Source organism: Osmia bicornis, chromosome 7 (genome assembly GCF_907164935.1).
Source record: "Osmia bicornis bicornis chromosome 7, iOsmBic2.1, whole genome shotgun sequence".
In the NCBI taxonomy this organism is placed as follows: Eukaryota; Metazoa; Arthropoda; class Insecta; order Hymenoptera; family Megachilidae; genus Osmia; species Osmia bicornis.
In genome coordinates, this window is record NC_060222.1 from 8,166,736 (window position 1) to 8,185,232 (window position 18,497).

General features: G+C 36.3%; 1 protein-coding gene across 4 annotated transcripts in view; it reads right to left on the reverse strand.

Annotated features, from left to right (window-relative positions):
• Positions 1-18,497, reverse strand: part of LOC114879646 (protein RUFY3) — a 178,669-nt gene that overhangs the window by 75,814 nt on the left and 84,358 nt on the right. The window contains exon 12 of one of the 4 annotated variants that reach the window (XR_003789940.2): positions 7,241-7,382. The exons of 2 other annotated variants lie outside the window; for them this stretch is intronic. The gene's annotated coding sequence lies outside the window, so the exon portion shown is untranslated. Of the gene's footprint in view, positions 1-7,240; positions 7,383-14,165; positions 14,294-18,497 lie in introns of all 4 variants that reach the window. One more of the 4 variants, XR_003789941.2, reaches the window with a different exon arrangement.

The following is an 18,497-nucleotide window of genomic DNA, read 5'->3' on the forward strand; positions in this document are numbered from 1 at the left end:
TAGTAAAATCCTTTTTTTGTGTATACAGTGCTTGGACAATATTGAGAATAGTAAGAATTTAGTCACTTTGATCTTTCGTATCTCCAAAACTACCCCTGTACTCAACTTCAATTTTTTCTGCGATTAATGTAACACCATATAGAATTGATTGGCACATAGTTTGATTTGAAATTCGAGTGGGAAAAAATGGGCAAAAAAACGTGTTTTTGGGGTGACTCTTTTCTTAACGGAAAATTAGAATGTAAAACGCACTTAGAGCAGTTCTTCGCTGAAAGGGATAGGAAGTTTTGGGAAAAACGAATCATGAAATTTCCTGAAAGATGGCAGAAAGTGGTAAAACAAAACGAGGGGTACATTATTCAATAAAGTTATGAGTGAGAATAGAAAATGTGTCTTTTGGCCAACCGAGTACAAGTAGGTCTCGATTAGTACGAGTAATAAATCCCAGAAATTGTTCGCATTATTTGATTTCGTACTATTCGAATACTTTAAATATAGGAATTGGTTCTTAATTAAAGAAAATATGCGATAAAAATTTTGAAATATACGTTTCATACGTATATTATTTAATTATAATAGCATAAACATGTTTATTATTTTTTAAAGTATTTTAACAGTATTGATTGCACTTTCTTCTGCTTTCTCATATCTTCGTATATGTGATGATAAACCCGCAGTATTTTATCCAAATCTCTGTTAACTTGCATGCTTCGATCCATGTCTGGATCGAAAGAAGTCTCGCAAGTCTCGCATTAACTGAATTTTTGCTCGCATTAAATACGACTGGTATCATTTTAAAATTCGCACCAAATCGAATATCGCACTATTTGAACTAGCATTAATCGAGACTTACCTGTATTTATATTTAGATTTGTCCGAAAAGAAATACAATGTTCTTCGTTCTTTTGTAAATGCGTTACACAACAAATACTTTTCAGTGTTTCTCGAGTACGCGTCCACGACGAGACTAGCGTATTGCAAAATGATTCGCGTCAACGAGGGTTGTAAATCCTCGCTACGGTTTGACCGACGCCACGGATCGCGTACTACTCTGCGACCGGTTAAGGAGACAGAGCTCATTAGGGTTGTAATTAATTGTAAAGATTATGATGGTTATATGTATTTAATGGTTGCACAAGATTTGATGGTTTGACGAGTTACTCTGACTCAAGTATTAACAGTTGTTCGTATGTTTGATTTGACGTATATGTGCTTATGAAGCAAATTGATCGGAGTCTCAACGGAGGCTCTAGAATACGAACGAAGTGACTTGGTCGGAAGACCGACAAGAAGTGTCCAGCGTTTTGTTGGTTTGTCTCTAGTTTCTATTTTCCCTCTCCTGGGTCTTAAGGACGGTCAGTTAGGAACTGCAGCGAACCAGCCGAGCCCAACAGCCGCAATGCACATGGGAGCCCTTTGGTTTGGAAGGATCGGTTGTACCCCAGGCAATAAATGAATGAATGCTTTTATGGTCAAGGTAACCGTTGGTGCCTGGGACCGACAACTGGACTGCGTAGACACGTGCATCACACAGGGTCCGTCTAAGACCCGGAAGAGAAGAAGGTTTAGGCCTTTTGTTTAGGCAGTGGAAATAAATGTTCCGAATTCATGGTTTTGGAACCTTCTAAGCCCTGGGTGGTAATTTCTTTAATACGTGATGAACTACCACTCCGGCCAGCTTAGGGTAGTTTTTAAGAGTCATGTTAAATATGACCGATCGTGTTTTCTAAGTTACTGCAATAAACTGTGAAAGCTGCCATGCCGCGTAACATTTCAGGCTTAAAAGAACTGAGGAAAATGAGAAAATTATTTCTGCTTTCAACAATATTTGTTACAAAAGTATCAACTGAAATTAATATTCAATGTTTACTAAACATTACTACTGAGCATTTTAAAAATGTTTAATATCGACGTCAATGCAAATTTATAAATGATTTGTAAGTGAGGTTTGGATAGCAGCTCCGGCCATAGCTCATCTTTCTTCAAAAATTATAAATCAATATTCAGCAGCAAACATTCCATGTCTTTTGTTTGATAACTGATGATGATTTCATCATCAATAACCATCTTTGAACCTCAATCTCATTATCACCTCCCTACTCTGCACCCAAGATAACCCCTACTTTCATACATTTCGAACTTTTACACACTATTTTTCCTTAGAGCTACTTTCCAAACCGTCTAAGAATGAGTAACTACACTTTTATCGTACGAATATTTATTGTACTCTGTTATATACCTACTTATGTTCAGTTAAGTTTCTAATTTTCTAGCTTTCTACCTTTCTAATTTTCTAATATAGAATTTTATAATTGGTGAATGTTGCGATCCATTCTTAGTGCATTTTAAATTCGGCGAGGCGCCTACTGATGCTACCACCAGATCTTTCGTTTTAGACCCTAACGATTCTTCTTCCGACATGTTCTGTCGCGTACATAAAGCAGTGTGCGTCACGTGCGATATGTTCGATTATACATGTATTTCTGTCGGCAATCAATGTTCGATAACTGAATAAATGAACAAGTGTTATCCCAGGATGCAACATTGGTCTATGAAATTGCTTGAAGATATGATATTTGTTTATGAGTTGCCCGGATGCGATGCTGTAATATTTAAAAACGAACGGTCGGAATATCAGATTGTAAAATACGTTAAAACAAAACAAATATGTTTATTAAAAGCTTCTATACTTTAATTTGAATAAAGTTAATTAAATCAATTTAATTAAAACCCGTATCTTAATTGAGCTTAAACATTATTATAGTTGACCAATTTTAGTTTGTGTTACCAATATTTCTTTTATTGCTTAGTATTATTCATACATTTCTTCTGTGTTATATAACAATTTATTAAGAATTTTGGAATTTTAGAATTGATTGTAAAAATTTATAAACGATGCGAGTAATATGAGTGTTAATAATTCAGTTTTCAAAAGGTTAAACAGATCAAATAAATATAATGAAATAACGAATAAAAATTTCTTGTGTAATCGTAATCTATTTTTTACTTTTAAAACCTTTTCTATCATTCAGACACAGATCTAGAATTAAATATTCAACTACAATTGTACAAAATAACATTATTACAATTCATCGTAACAATATCTTTTATACAATAGGACACGTTATGTATGTTTACTGTAAGTACCATAGCAATCAAAGAGGAAGAATTATTATTTTTCATGCTTTAACAACTGTGAATACGAAAGTTTGCATACTTTATTTTTTCCAGGAATCTACTTTCAAACAGCTTACCCCTTTTGTAATCTCATGAATGTATCAGTAACCAACCGACAGTGCTAGTCTACTAACACTCTTCTAGTCATATATTTTCCGTTGGCTAGCCTATTCTATATTAATCAATATGGTAATCCCTGTACGTCGTGAAAAATGAGCACCAACGATATCCTCGGCCTAACTTATTATTATGCAATGGCTTACTACTCGCCGTTCCTACACACCCCGTTCTTCAAAATACCTATCGTAATGTCCCGTGTCTTCGCTGGATTCAAGGCAACATGGAAAAAAGAAGAAAGTGGTCTAACCGTGTTTTATAGGCCGAGCTAACGTCTCTATTACGACATTCATTGAATATGTATGCTTAACATGTAATCGTAAATACATATGTATGTGTATAAATTTGGCGATACTGCAATAACGTGTCTGAACTTTTTGAAAGCTTTTTTTTAAATTTTGACATGGTGATGTATACAGTACATCGTGATGAGTATTCTCTTACTAGTAGTCGAATCGAACATGTTTTTATTAGGTATAAGTAGGATGGTTTCAAAAGAGCTTTAACGTGATTATAACAAATTTTTTGTCAACTCTTTTTTTTATGATTTTTCAAGATCATCTTGATTTTTTTGAAAATAAACCTATAATTTTTTTACGCCTACCTGTTAGAGGATTTCAAGACGAATTCGGTAAGTATCATAACATAACATGTGTTATTATTTTTTTTTTTCATCTGGGTCGAGAAAAGATTAAAGAAATATCTTTTACTTTAATTTAAGCGACGTTCAAAATGGTGTTCATCAGCGGTAATGCAATCGCGTATACGGCGAATAAAAGTGTTTTGCAATTTCTATGACCGCGGTACTGCTAGTTGAGCATGCAGATGATATGATTTGATCAGATGATATTGAAAAAAATTATTTATGATATGTGTTTTATTTAATACGTAATTGTGTATTTCATAAGTGAACATGTTCTCAAATTATGTTATGGGCATCGCCGCAGCAATTGTTGTTAATATTTAACAGCACTTTATCTACTTTTACTTATACAAAATTACGTGTATGAAGTAAATAATTATCAAATAATTTAATGTGGAGTATTTTGTACAAATCGTGATCTTCTTGCTATACTCCGTTCAACGAGACAAGTCATGAAGGTAGGAACGATCCCGAACCTGGAAATTCCAAAAATTATGAAACTTTGTGGATACGTAAAGAGTGTCCCCCTGATTAAAACGTGTTGGATTATTTACAATACGTCAGCTAGAAAGCAAAAATAAATTTACTATGTTTGAGAAACACTGCTTCAACTTTTGTTTACGGACCAGATGTCAACAGAACCATAGACCTGGGACTGTTTACATCTGAGGGCCTGAGTAATAGACTGAATGCAGTCTTGAGCCGGGTATCCACCAGTATCAAACGCCCGTATCGTATCACCGTTCCGAACCCTTTTGAATGGGCAGACGTTGCCTCGTTGCATGCAACGGCATGCTGCGGCGCGGACAACATTTCTTCGTTTCTTGATATAAACGGTTAGGCAATAGGACTGGGCCACTATAGGCGAGGAGTTTCGTTTTGCTGCGTGCCGTTCCAAAGGAACGGAGGCAACAGATCCATCCGAAAAATTTGTCGATTCTTTGCTGTTGCATCGAAGGAAAGGTTCATGCGTTGGCACTTGACATAGCGTTTCGTGCCGTCACTTGGGTTTCAATTTATTTGAAATCTTGCGGTATTATTGGATTCATTTCAAAAGCGATGAAATTATTTATGAATTTAATCTAATTTAATTTAGACAAATTTTATCGTCTAAATATATTTAAACAGATCAATTATCTTCGGTGCTACGCTGTACATAAAAGAGCAATGTTAATAATCACCTGTGTGATTATTGAAAAAGGACAATGTTAATTTTCCAGAGATTTTTCCGTTGCCGAGTATCGAAAGTTCTATTGGTCTGTGATACGGAGGCGAAGGAACGGGCCGATCCGAAAATTGTCGGTTTTTTGTCGTTCAAAGGATTGGTTCGGAAACCACTTGAAACGTAAAAATAACATACCCAGGCGAAGGCCCGAAATGCTATGTCAAGTGGAAACATGACACTTGAGGCACGAGATAATATGATTTGGAATTGGATACATCAGTGAGATAATACTAATGCAACGACTGAACTTTGTTATTTTTCATTTTTTTCTTAAAAAACTGTTACCAAGATATTTGTGACGTTTTTCTGATTAAAATGATACCAAACACGATATGGTTTGGATAATTACACTAAAGAAACAGCATGCAGCAAATCGAAACTTCTCGCCTATAGGAGTTTATTTCAAGACACGAAGAACTATTGTCCGAGCCGTAGCACGCCGTGGCATGCAACGAGGCAACGTCTGCCTATTCAAAAGGGTTCGGAACGGTGATACGATACGGGCGTTTGATACTGGTGGATACCCGGCTTTAGCCAATCACCGGGCACGCGACACTACCGAAAACGTGCCACGATTCGTCAAACCGTCCCCTCCAAGGACGATGATCGCGCGACGAGCCCTTCGACCGTCGATCTCGCGCAAAATTTGTCACTCTTGATCGATCAATCGTTTAGGTACGTGATCGGGAGCCCGTGTGTCCGAGAGACAGAGTTGTTCGGAAATCGCGATAGTTTTCCTCTGCGGTAAAGACCTCCGCGTAGCGAGGCAGAGTGCCGTGTTAGTTGAAATCGTCCGATTCTTAACAAGGACTCACTAACGCGCACGTAAAACCTTCCTTCTACCTAATTTTCTATCTTTCTTTCTGATTTTAAATCGTTTGCTCGCGTACTAAATTTTCGTATTAACTTCACTCCGCGTAAAAATATATTTTTCTTCGATTCGTTATTCGTTTGTCTCTCGTCGACGTACACGTCCGTAATAATTCGTTTTCCGCCGCGACAAGTGCAGTGACTGAAAATCTTACCGTTCTTTGGTGTTCCAAATCAACAAGCGAAATCACAAAGCGAATTACAAGCGAACATATTATCTTCTATTTATTATACAGCGTTTCGATAAGCCGATCTTATTACATTTTTCGATCACGACGTCTATCTATTGGCAAAACGGGCGATCTGGTCCCGCACTTCGGAGTTTCGAGAGTACCTCCGGTCAGATCGTTCCATCGTACGAGGTATCAATTATTATTGTCGATTATTGTTGCGATTTCGTTTTCACGTTTTGTATTATCAAAAGGGGCACCTTAGTCCAGCCCTTTCGAGGGTTCCGAGAGTATCTCCGGCTGGGGTGCGTCCTCACAGGCGGAAACCGCGAATTTCACGAAAATCGAAAGAGAAGCGAAGTAGCAACAATCGTCTCCGCGACCGGAATATTATTCAGAGAGTCTCAACTGTGATATCAGAGCGTTTGCACATCATTATATTTTTGTTAATTTATACTAAGCATCTTTACCTTTGTTACGATTTTTGCATGAACTGGTATTTTCAGTATTAACGAATTTTCAAACTAATTCAGATCTCAATTTTGGCATTTTTGTATTCTGTTATTCACTTGACTTCTATTCAAAATTAAACCAGTTTCATTTACTTAAACAGTTTCAAAATTCATTTCAAACACACCTAACACCTTTTCAGTTAAAACACGCCTACCATCACATACAGATTCAAGGAGGGACCTAAAGCGTTGAACGAACCCAACGAAGGACTAATAATCTGAATTTTAATTCTAACATCTTAATAAATTTGTCTTTCGTCTTTTAATTGTCGAGAGCGTTAACCCGCTCAAGACTGGTGGCAGCGATACCGACCATCGCGTCAGAATAGGGGAGGAAGAATAGGGAATTGCATTTCAATCAACTAATTGAAACAGCAGTTTTCACCTTTTTCTCTTATCTTTCCTTTTACGTTGCGCCGTCGCACGCGCAACGTAACACATTCATATTTCCTAATTTTTTCTTCGGAAAAACGTCGCACATACTACTTTTAAAATCGATATAATTTAAATATATTTATTTACATACTTCATTAACTGGTCACTATATGCAGTTTCAAATACGTGTAGCACCGGACTCCTATCGATTAGAACGTCCACGGTGCGGAGCGGCGGTCATTGTTGTAAAGGATCCGCGATTTTTGCCGACACTGCCAATGTTTCATCTGAACCTAAACAGTATTAGGCATATTAAGTCTTTTAAATATTCCTTAAATATTTATGCATTAATTAAAAGAAATGGTCTAAACAAGATTTACCTGTTATTCTTTTTATTTCATCGCTATTGTCATTTATTACGGGATTTAATTTTTCGATGTCAAATAGTTTACTCAGAGCAGGAGAAAGTTAAACTACAGTGCTAATTTTTGAAAATCAGTTCCGTCGGTAATAATAACGGTAATAAATGGAAATACAGTTACAAGACCTGTAGAAATACTAAGCAAAAGTATGTGCGACTTTTATCCGAATAAAAAATTAGGAAATGTTGAAATTCGCGCCATGCGAAGGATATCCTCGCGCCAATATGTGTTTTACAGCGCCATTTTGGCGCTTCCGTTTCGCGCGCTTGATGTGCGGTTGTTCACTTTTGTGTGCTTACCATGTTCATACTTACATATATAACATCTGATTTTCTAATATAAATATATTTCATTTTTTGTTCTGTGTGCTATGTTTTTTTATTGCCTCGACCGCGCTACTCACGACAGGAAATATGAATGAATCATTTTTTAACGATAACGCACTTTTCCAAAAAATCTGAAAAAATTACACATTAATAGTCATAACGTTGTGCTATACTCGTAAAAATATGAACATGGTCACGTAAGTAATTAAGGCAATATGAAGCTTTTTCTCAATTTCTTAATCATTTTTGATTTTTTTGACTACGTTCCACCCCTTCGAAAAATCTGAAAAAATTGAGATTACTAATTCTAATAAGAGCTCTTTACTGTATAAATATAAATGATAACTTCGATAAAAAATCGATGATTAAAATCTTTTTGAATTTTTTAAAAATCGAATATACATCCAAAAATTCTGAAAAAATTCTCGAATGTGCATATCAATTGGTAGAATAACCATGCTTTTTTCAGAACTTTTTATTCAGCAAAAATTTCGTATGGAAAGACACAAGCATTACGTCAGCTCGTGCTGCACATTCCAGCGGGAGTGCAAATGGTATTGTGGATACGGTGTTATGGACTTTTGAGTCCAAAGAAACCTTCAATTACCAGGACGAGATAAATACCGCAAAATTTTAAGATTCATTTTCCAAAATAATCGATATAATAGAACAAAATTGAGTGCTCGTTATGAATAACGCTCCATACCACAACCGCAAAATCGAAAAAATCCCGACCAGCAAGTGGAAGAAGGACGACATCCAACAATCGCTACGAACAGGAGGTATAACGTTCGTAGACGATATGGTAAAAATTGAATTATTACATATTGTGAAATAACAAAAAGTAACAGACATTTCTGCAGTAAACGAAATAGCAAAAAGAAAAAATATAATAATTCTGAAACCGTACATATTTTCACTGTTACATAGATAATACAGGAATTGATAGTATTCGCGGAAAGAACGTCGGTAAAAGCGGTGCGTAGCGAGCGCACCCCGCCCTATTCGGAAATCGTACATGGGGAAAGGTTTTCTCCCACCATACGTAGGGATCCAGCGATCTAACAGTCGATCTAACGATCGACACTCTTGTTCCAACCGGCTTGCGGGTAGATTGTGAAATCACGGCATGGTTACGCGAAAAACGGTGCAATAATCTTTAGTCAAAATCGACTTGCATTCGTTGAGTAAAACCGCTTGGCGTTCGCGGATATTGTACGTGCCTCAAACAAAAGAGTCGTTGTATCAAGCAGATTCACGGCATTGCTACGCGATTTAAGTAATTTAAGCGAATTCTCGAAAGTCGATGGGACAGAGTCACTTTGATAAAGATATCTATAAATATATATATACAGGGTGTTTCAGAACTACGTTGGTCCCGTCAAGGGGTGGTAGCTGACGTGATTCTGAACATTTTCGTAAAGGAAAATATTATATAGATATATATGAATTATACGTTACGTTATATATATATATGCATATATATGTATACAGGGTGTTCAGGCTATTACTAGCCAGCATTTTTTTTGTAAATAGTAAATATTAGAAAAAATTGAAAGAGAGAAAAGTAGTACTGTTTTTTATACCCAACAAAATGACATATGCATTTTTGTTGTATTCCCATTATTTTGATAGAAACGAAGGTGACTTACAATTTTTTAAATGGGATTCTAATATTTTTTTTATATCGTATGAAAGCGTGTGCCAAGACGAATTCATCCAAATACTACACAATGACCTTCAAAGTCATACAAGGTCAGAAATGGAAGAAACAATTTGAATATTGTGTACCAGTGTGTTTACAAGTATTCCTTATTGACACGAATCAGATGATGTTGTCAATTACTGTCACAGTGTTTATTTCTAATTTCCATTATAACGAGACAATTTCAGTATTTCTTCCAAAACCGATCAGTAATATCGTATAGCAATGTATCGTTATTCGCTAGACGAGAAGACGAATATGCTACGCATTTATTATCAGTGGAATAGAAATAAAAGACAAAGTAAATTGAAATACCTAGAAGAATATCCAGAAAGAGCGACACCAAATGAAAATCAGTTTGTTTTGCTTGCAAAGCGTTTCGAGGAAACAGGGTCTTTACAAAATAATCGTCGTAATCGGAGATCTCTTATTTTAGGTGATAAGAAGTTAGAAGTTTTGTTGCATTTTGAAGAAAATCCAACAACTTCCGTACGAAAAGTAGCTTCTGCGTGTGATATTTCAGTTGGCTCAATTCATAACATCCTAAAATTATATAATTACAAACCCTTTAAATATCACAAAGTACAAGGGCTACACGAAAGTGATTTACCGCAGCGTATTGAATTTTGCGACTGGGTACTAACAAAGAACAGAAACGACCGTAATTTTTATAAAAAAATTCTTTGGTCAGACAAATCAAGCTTTGATAACCATTGTATTAACAATACTCATAATGCTCACGTATGGTGTACTGAAAACCCAAGAGTGAGAAGGGAAATAAATTTCCAAGTGCAATTTCGCATAAATGTATGGTGTGGCATAATTAACAATGTGCTATTAGGACCTTATTTTTATAATGGAATATTAAATGGGGAAAGATACTTAGAGTTTTTAAATACGCAATTTAGAGACTATTGGGAAGATCTACCACTGTCTATTGTGCAAGATATGTACTTCCAACAAGATGGGGCCCCACCACATAACAACAGAATCGTAAGAAATTATCTTAACGATATGTTTCAAGACCCATGGATTGGAACATACGAACCTGTCAAGTGGCCTGCAAGATCTCCAGATCTATCACCTCTGGACTTTTTTTTATGGGGTACTATTAAAGAGCTAGTTTATGAGACACCACCCACAGATATAAACGACTTGAAAAACAAAATAACACAAGCAAGTGGATTAATAACCCGGACTACATTAGAAGAAGCTACCAAAAGAGTAATTAACAGAGCCGAAATGTGTATTCATGCTCAAGGTAGCCATATTGAACATTTGTTATAGCCTCATTAATAAAGAATACTTGTAAACACATTGGTACGCAATATTCAAATTGTTTCTTCCATTTCTGATCTTGTATGACTTTGAAGGTCATTGTGTAGTGTATGGATGAATTCGTCTTGGCACACGCTTTCATACGATATAAAAAAAATATTAGCATTCCATTTAAAAAATTGGAGGTCACCTTCGTTTCTATCAAAATAATGCGAATACAACAAAAATGCATATATTATTTTGTTGCGTATAAAAAACAGTACTACTTTTCCCTTTTTCATTTTTTTCTAAAATTTACTATTTACAAAAAAAATGCGGGCTAGTAATAACCTAAACACCCTGTACATTGAAGAATCGGAAGAGATTTCGAATCGTAAGTATAATAAAGAATTTATTGAACAATGTGTCACAGAACTTGAGCCAATTGTAATTGAAATTATGAATACGAATTCTGATTTATCAGAGACTACAACTAGATTATCTATGACAGATAAAATAATTTTTAACAAAAACCAAATCCGACTTCGAAATGCACTAAAAAGTGTCAAATAATTTCTATTTCATTTATACCAATATTCCATAGCTATTAATAATATCTACTTAATCGTTAAATAGGATACCAAATACATTTCAAAGTTTTCGGAGGCGGCGCAAAATTAAAAACTTTTCCTCTGCTAGGAAGATCCTAACTCGGGCGTCGGCAACCTATGATAAATGACACATTTGATAATTTCAAGTAAACAATATTCAAGCGGAATCAACATACCCATTGCGAATTAACTATAATGCAGTTCACGAGTGACCGCACTTAACTCGCGCAGCTCACTAGGTCTAGGGAAATTTTTAATAGCGTGTGTGATTCCCCTTTACAACTTGCTTCTTGCTTTGCGTTCACATCATTTTTTTTTTTTTTTTCGAAAAAAATAATAGGAATTTCATTGTATCGTGAAACTTTACAATATCATCACCGATTATCAGTTATCGTACGACATATATAGGGTGTTCCGTAACTCTTTTTCACGCTCTGAGATGGTGGTAGGTGGGGTGATTCTGAACAACTTTTTCCTTTGCAAAAAAGTGGTCCGAAGCTTCCTTTTTGAATTATTAAGCAAAAACACTGACCAATCCGAGCGCGTATAACGCGCGGGTTCAGGGACGGCAGCGTCGGCTACGAAGCGGGGCTTGACGTAGGTCGCGAACGAACGGCTCGGCACCTCGTTAGCATAGCACAATAAAAAAACAGACCTGGTAGAACATTTTTAGTCGTATAAAATGAATACGGAACCTAATCTCTTGTCGCCTGTCATAATGTAAAAAAGGAAATTCCATGCATTCTAAACAACAAATAAAAATGATTAAAATGGAATAATTAATCAACGTTTGAATTGGAGGCTACGTTAATGATGAAAAATTTGAAAACAATTTAAATGAAACTTTTGCATTTGTTCCTAAATTAACCTGCTACGCTGAAAGCAGATAATTGTCACTGGGAAACGAGGAAACACGTTCGGTAGAACAGCTGTTTTCATGATCAGGCCAGTGAACTGCCCTCATTTATTGCACTTAGATATGAATAATAGGCGAGGTGTTTCTTCGTTGAATGTTCAAAATCGACACAGTGACCTAGTGGAAATTATTTGCTTTCAGCCTAGCAAGTTAATTTAGAAACGAATGGGTAAGTTTCATTTAAATTGTTTTTAAATTTTTCATCATTAACGTAGCCTCAAATTCAAACGTTTATTAATTATTCCATTTCAATCATTTCTATTTGTTGTTTAAAATGCTTAGAATTTCCATTTTTACATTATGACGGGCGACAAGAGATTAGGTTCCGTATTCATTTTAAACGACAAAAGATGTTCTACTAGTTCAGTTTTTTTATTGTGTAATGCCAACGGGGTGCCAAGCCGTTCGTTCGCGACCTACGTCAAACCTGGTTTTCGTACCCGACACTGCAGTCCCTGGGACTGCGCGCTATACGCGCTCGGATTGGTCGGTGTTTTTTGTTATTAACTCGAAAACCAAGTCTTGACCAACATTTTGGCAAAGGAAAAAGTTGTTTAGAATCGCCTTAGCAATCATCCCTCTTCGGCTGTCGAGGTAGTCGCGTGACACCCTGTATATCCTACTAAATATGAAAGGTTTCATCGCGGACGATACATTCCTTGCAGAGTAACATGAAGGAATAGATTTTTTGCTATAACAGTAGTTATTAATAAATTCCATAAATTTATGCAAATGGGATCATCGCGGATATACCTCCGACTAAATATGAATGGTTTCATCGCTATAGGTGCATTCCTGGCAGTCTAAACGCCGAAAGATATAAATGAAGCATTACGTTCCTTGCGATAAAATTCGTTAGGAATGAAAAAGTTCAAAATACTTTTTTTACGGGACCAATCGGGAGATATACTCTACAAGATGTAAAAAGTTCCGTTCCGATTGATCCATACGTCTCGGAGTAATCGGCAAACGTACGTCGAACGTATATCAAATGGTACGATTTTTGCAATAAAAATCGTCAGGAACGAAAAAATGCAAAATGTTTTTTTAACCGGACCAATCGGGAGACATACTCTACCAGATGCAAAAGGTTTCGTTCCGATTGGTCCATCCGTCTCGGCGTAATCGGTGAACAGAAAAAAAAAATACACATGGAATTGAGTATCCTCCTCCTTTTCGAAGTTGGATAAAAATATTCTTCAAATTGAACTGTGTATGTATGTACATCTGAAGAAAGAGAATCTATGGATTTGAAATATAAAACAGAAGCCGTGGAGTTCTGGACAAATGGGAAACGAATACGTCATTCTCTGAAAAGTGTACAACATTAATTTAAGAAAGTAAAATCTCTATCTCAACTCTATAGTTGGGAAGCTGCTGTGAAGGAACGTTACATAAGGCAACTTTTATTGCAGAATATATGTTCTACAAATTTAAAATTAGTAATGATGAAAGGATGATAATTCATGATACTGACATTCGGCGTTGGGCTTTGGAGGCAAAAGATGAAATTAACTACCGTTCATTCAGAGAAGGAAAGTGGTGGGTTTGGAATTTTAAAAAGAATAATGGCATTGTGTCGCGTAAGGTAACAAAATTTATCACGCAATCAACTTATGTAAACGTTGAAGAAATAGAAACAACAAGTACTGTATTTGTGAATGTTATAAAGCAGTTAATAACGAACTTTGGTGAAAATAACATCTATAACGCAGATGAGAGTGGTTTTACATTAGAAATACGTTCAGGATGCACATTAACAGAAAAAGGTGTTGAAAAAGTTGAAGCTGTCATTCAATCTCTACCATCCCTTACGCACAACTATACAATTTTACCTACCATTTCTGCAACTGGAAAATTACTCGCACCATTGTTTATCGTGTTGAAAGAGTGTAATGGAACTTTAGGACCTCACGTGCAGGAAACTCTTTTTCGACCAAACAACGTTTATATTTCTGCAACTACATCTGCAAAATTAACATGAAACGAGTTTAAGGATTGGTTCACCAACATTGTTTTACCATACACAGAACAACGCAGCGTACTACTACTTGATTCCTGGGGCGGTCATTGTCCAGCTAATTTAAAACCAGAAATACCACATGAGAAGGAAGTTGTACTTCGAACAATACCAAAGAAGACGACAGGGTTTTCAACCATTAGATGTCTATGGTTTCTGAATATGGAAGAACCTCATTAGAACATTCTCCGATAGAATTATGCTATTAATTTTGCCCGTTAATCTTCATTTACGAAATAATATCATAAAACTGCAATCATAAACGCATAATCAAATATCATAGCCCCGCTTTCATAATCTTTTTAAATATGCGTGGTTATCTCCCTCATAGACCTGAACCATCTGAAAATCCAATGAATTTTTGTTATCCAGACAGATTTTACACCCCGGTGCGCAGTTTGCGGAAAACTTGCATTGCTGCGATGTGCATGGTGTAAAAAGTACATTTCGAACACTTTTTTGTTCAATATCATTTTTGCAGCGAATACGAATTATAAAAAATAAATACTTATAGAACGATAAAAAAATACAACAATGTATATGCGTGTGAAAGTATGTTTGTGTGTATTGTACACATATGATAAGATATATTACATATATATATTAACTTAATCTAACCTAACCAAAAATAAAATTGAACAATATCATATTAAAGTTCACAAATTCAGCAATAATGGAATAAATATCTTTGTTCGTATTATTGTTCACGCTTTTATTTTACGTCATATGATAAAAATATATAAGAGACTCTGTCGGAATGTAAGACGATTGTTCTGGGTTTCCACTCGATACATATAGTCTATGGTCCTCGACCTAGACAGCGCGGTAGAACGAACGTTCTACCGCTTGAACGCTGCTGAAACGTTCAAAGCGATCAGTGCAATCAGTGTGTTTGAAGGATAAAAACTGAATAAAGTGATTGTGTTAGAAAGATTATATCAGTATTAATTATTCCACCTTAGGACACCCAATTCCGTCAGGCTCGCACACACATGTACTAGTATGTACGTGGTAAGTGACAACGCATCGTTCAAAGTGCAAGGATAGGCGTGCAAAGGGTAAGAGTTCCTTTTAGCACACCCTTCCAATTGACTCAAAAATTACCTAGCAAACTTCTCATGAGTTGTACGTCAGAAAAACATTAATGTGGAGGTGCAAAAAATTCTTTTTTAATTCTAAAAAATGAATTTTATTACAGGAGCAAAAATGAGCAAAAAAACTACAAAAACTTCAAAAAATAACCTAACCTAACCTAACCTAACCTAACCTAACCTAGCACTAGCGGTTGATAGTATGACTGCTGGTTTTCAAGTGTTGCGTGTATGTGTCTTTGCGTGTTGAGGATAATTATTTTTTCCTTATTGTTCATTACTTATATTTTTTTATGTTGGTCACCTGGGCTAGTAACCTTTTTTGGCGCGCAGAGACCCACGCTACTCGGCAGAGACGAAGCCATGCGTGGAAGGCAGCGCAATAGAGTCATTTTATTTCCTTCATTTATATACTCGTTAAACTTATAAATATATATATTCGGTTATTATTTTGTAGTAATATGTCAAGCTAGTATTAAGTTAGTCCATAAAGTGTTTGTATTAAAAGTTCCTTTGTTAAATATACTGATATTAAAATGCAACAGGTTATGGGCCCAGACTCGTTAATTGTGCACGTGGCCGTTAAGAGTATGACGCAATTCGCCGGTCTGAGATTATTCATACGAGTCTGCTGAAAGTGATTAATTATTACGTTTATTTGAGTAAGGAGATCAAGAGAAAATTAAAAATGGATTTTATCAAATCACAAATGGAGATCCTGACTGAGGATTCACAGGGAAACGTGAATTATATCTCCTGGAAATTTAAGTTGAATTTGACAATGAAATCGAGAGGCTTGTTTCCTGTGGCATCTGGTTTAGAAAGGAAGCCCACTGGTCTGGACAATGATGCGAATGTAATGACATGGATGAAGCAAGACCTTGAGGCACAGACTATTGTTGGGCTGAATGTGAGCAGCAATATAGCAAGAAGAATTGAAAATTGTACGTCTGCGCACCAAATGTTGGACAAACTTGAAACCCTGTATGGTAAGAAGTCAGAACATATCATTGAGAATTTGCAAAGACAGTTTTTCAATTTCAAATATGATACAAGTAAGTCCGTGATTGAGAATTGCATGACGGTTCAGCAGTATGCTGAAGAATTAAGGGCCGAAGGTGAGGAAATAAAAGAAAGTTGGATAATATCTAGAATAATAGGAGTCTTGCCACCCAAGCTTCACCACTTCCGTACTGCTTGGGACAATGCCACTGCTGAGGACAGAAACCTGACCAAGTTGTTTGAACGTTTACGTTTAGAGGAGGACAGGTTGAATAGTGGCGAACAATTGGATGGAGCTAAATGTCACAATGCTCTTGTATCAAAGCGTGAAAATTCTGGCAAGCCAAATCAAAAAAGAAACACGTCTGATGGCTTACCTGTTGAATGTTTTAAGTGTGGAATGAAAGGACACGTCAAAAAATATTGCAAAAATAAACCTTGTTCCAAATATTTGTCCTATTGTAAAAGTCACTATGCGTGCAATATATGTCATCAAAAGGGTCACTTTGCGAAAGAATGCACCAAAGGAAACCCTGGTGAAGCTGGAAATCTGAAGAGCAACGAACATGTCAACAATAATTCAGGGAAGTTCAGTCGTCGTGCTTGTGTCTCAGTTGGTTTATCGACGACGAATGTATATGATATTCATTTAAATAATGAAAACAGGGACTTGTGGTTTCAAGATTGTGCTGCAACGCAGCACATGACTCATAGGGCAGACTGGCTTAAGAATTTTGTCAAATTTGAGGAACCAATGGAGATCATGATTGGTGACTCTACCAAATTGGAAGGTACTGGAAGGGGAAATGTTGAATTGGAGGCATTTAATGGAAAGGAGTGATACCAAATAGTACTTTTAAATGTCTTGTATGTTCCTAAGATAGCCTTCAACCTTTTGTCTGTTACCCAATTGCTGGATAAGGGTTACCGTCAAACTGCGACTGCAAATAAATCAGTATTCAAAACCTTGGACAATAATGAAATTGTAGCGATTGCTCAACGTGATGGAAATCTGTACAGAATGCTGTTCCGCCAGGAGGAGTCCGACAGGTGCATGCTGACAGTATCTATTAAAACATGGCATGAGAGATTGGCTCACCAGAATATCAAGCAAGTTAGAGAAGTTCTGAAAAAACACTCCATAAATTATATTGATGATTGGTCCGGCTATGTATGTAAAGGTTGTGTGTATGGAAAGCAGCATCGTATTTCACATCCAACAGACTGCAAAATTGCCAAGGAACCGCTGGATCTGATCCATGTTGATCTGTGTGAAATGAACATTAGGTCCTTAGGAGGAGCTAAGTATTTTCTTTTGTTCAAAGACGATTTTTCACATTTCAGAACAGTATATTTCTTGAAAACGAAGGACGAAGCCGCCGCCAAATTGAATGCATTCCTTAAGATGACTGAAAACCAATTTGGAAGAAATGTTAAGTGCCTTAAGTCAGACAATGGTACAGAAATTAGAAATGCCGATACCAGGAAGATACTTGAACAGCTCGGGGTATTTCATGTCAGAACAAGTGCGTATACACCCGAACAAAATGGACGTGTCGAAAGGGAAATGCGTACTGTGGTCGAGGCAGCACGATCGGCTATTCATGCTAGAAATCTGAATGAAAATTTATGGGCAGAGGCGGTAAATTATGCCGTTTTCCTCGTTGAACCAAACCGGAACGAGTTCGCAAAAGGATAAGAGTCCTGCTGATTTGTGGTTCGGACGTAAAATTAGTATTGCCAAGTTGAGAATCTTCGGCAGTCGGTGTTATGTTTTTATAGAAAGCCATCGAAGAGCCAAAACACAAAGAAAATCCAAAGAAGGTATTTTCGTTGAAATCTATATAGATTTCTATATAGATCTACAGAATCTATATAGCAGATGATAATAATGTTGTTGCCTCCGACAACGTAATATTTGACGAATGTACTGAAGATGGAAATAGCTATACTGAATGGGAAGCCCTCTTGTTTGACGATTCGAGTGAGGATTCAGGAGGAGAGTATGAAAGTTGCGACACCGAAAATTCAAGCACAGACGATCAACAAGTTGTCGGT